We start from the raw sequence: 2,341 nt of genomic DNA on the forward strand, positions 1-2,341 counted from the left end.
TTGATAAATAGCCCATCTCAGAGAAGGACAAAAGGAGGCATGCTTTGCTTGACAGACACATGTGTACTAAACTCCTTCGTCTTGGTCCAATACTAATAGAAGTTCATAATGATAGAAATACTAGCAATTATTCCGTGAGGTCCTACAATGACACCATGGTAAACGATTTACACAGGTTAAAACTTCAATCTCTCCAATATTCCAGTTGGGTGCTATGAGGGACTATGCCTTAGATCGCTCACTTTGCAACCTGAGTTGCTTCATTCACATTGTTCAAAGACAGTCTAGTACAGCACTAGATCAGTAACTTGCAATTTGTTTATTCTTAGTAAGTGATGAATGAATACATGAAGAAGTATTCTTTTTCCTTCTTCTGCCTCTTGCCATCTGTTTTTAATCTTTTCACTACCAGCATGTCAATTTAGCCAATTTGACCCTGATGAAGCACTTTCACAGGGACATGGCATGGTCGGGGTACTGAGAGAGCATAAGGAGGAGAAGAAAAAATTGTGATTGGAAATTAAACCATTATAAATATTTAGTCTTTGCTGAGTTCTGGGCCTGTACCATCAACATTTGTTATAACTCATCATTAGTTACCAAAAACTTTCTTGTCAGGATGTTCTGTGGAAAAGACCTCTTTGATACTAACGGTGGCCTCAATAGAATTTAATCCAAACTTCATTTTCTATTTCCAAGAATAATTGAATAGGTTTAAAATTTGGCAAGCTGGCAGTTTAGATTAAAAATGGAATCATAGGATGCTTGCTCTGGGTCTGGAATTAAGGAATTTTTGGTGAGAATCTCTAACTAATGAAGCCAAACCCAAGCAAGATTTTGAAGTGTCTTTTTGATATCAGCTTTTTTGCATATTATTCTCTTCTATGCTCTTTCCCTGATAATGGCCCCACCCTATTTAGAGAGTCCCCATTCTGATCTTGTTTACTGTTTCTTGTCTTGTTGGCTAGGTAGTGATGGTGTAAGCAACTTCAGGCCAGTACAGTGCTTCACAATTGTACCAGTCTCCTCTGAGCTGCCTCAGGAGGCTTGCTACAGTCACAAACCCATTCAAAAAGGATTCTCCCTTGTACCTTTATTTAGTTTGTCCCTTGTGACTCTGACTTTTTAGCTAGTACTAGCTAACTTTACTACTCCACATACTAGAGAACCAAAAGACAGTGAGTTACTATAGAGGTGACTAAAGATATTATATAAAGGTGTTGGTATAAATTTAAGGACTTCAATAAATATACACACTTTCCTAAACACTAAAGGAAAATAAATAGGAAGGAAAAGAGACCACATAGTATATGGCAAATATAACATACAACAATATGATAATACTGAAAGCAAACGTATCAATATTAATAACAGTAACAGCTTATCTTGATTACTAAAATAAATTTTCATATTGACCAACAAAGCTAACCCTACACTATGCTGTATTCAAGAGACACAATTGAAATAAGCAAATTCAAAAGGTTAAAATTGAGATACTATTTAGCCCAGGGCCTGGCGGCTAGACTTTTTCTTTCCTTTTGAGTCAGAGGCCTCTGCCACAAACATGCTCCACTAGATTCTCAGTCGGGCCAAGAAGCATCTGAGCTTGATCCCCCTCTTTGTATTTATTGGAGCTGGAGGTACTGGAGCAGCACAATTTGTCTTGCATCTGGCGTCATTCAATCCAGATGTTAGCTGGGACAGAAAGAACCCAGAGCCCTGCAACAAATGGGGTCCCAATGATCAATACAAGTTTTACTCAATGAATGTAGATTACAGCAAACTGAAGAAAGAAGGTCCAGATATTTAAATGAAATGTTTCACTATAAAGCTGCTTTAGAATGAAAGTCTTCCAGAAGCCATCTGCACAATTTTCTACATAACCAGGAAATAGTTCTCCTCTAGATTATGAAATCACGTTGATGAATGTGTTGGAGATTACACTGATTAATACATAACTGAAACTTGAAACAAACAAAAGGTTAAAATTAAAAGGATGGGTGAATATACAACAGGTAAATGCAAATAAAAATGAAGCAGGAGTTACAATTTTGATATCAGAAAATGTAAAATTCAGGCCAGAAAACATTAACTAAGACAAAGAAGTACACTTCTTGAAGCTAAAGTCTGCAATTCATAACAAATGACACAATAGCAACGGTAACAAAGGAGATACTACACGAAATGGAAGGGAAAACAGAGACACTCTAACATCAGGAGACTTTACCACATCTTTTTATGAAATAGGTAAATAAGTGGACAAAAATGATAAAAATATAGAAAATACAAACAAAAAATTAATAAGCAACTGGATAGCAATATATTATTTTCCTCTAAATTA

General features: G+C 36.1%; 1 pseudogene; it reads left to right on the forward strand.

Moving 5' to 3' along the window:
* Nucleotides 1–1,564: 1,564 nt before the first annotated feature.
* Nucleotides 1,565–1,810, forward strand: LOC101154477 (cytochrome c oxidase subunit NDUFA4-like; annotated as a pseudogene).
* The last annotated feature ends 531 nt before the right edge of the window (nucleotides 1,811–2,341 follow it).

This window comes from Gorilla gorilla, chromosome 7 (assembly GCF_029281585.2).
Source record: "Gorilla gorilla gorilla isolate KB3781 chromosome 7, NHGRI_mGorGor1-v2.1_pri, whole genome shotgun sequence".
Classification (NCBI taxonomy): domain Eukaryota; kingdom Metazoa; phylum Chordata; class Mammalia; order Primates; family Hominidae; genus Gorilla; species Gorilla gorilla.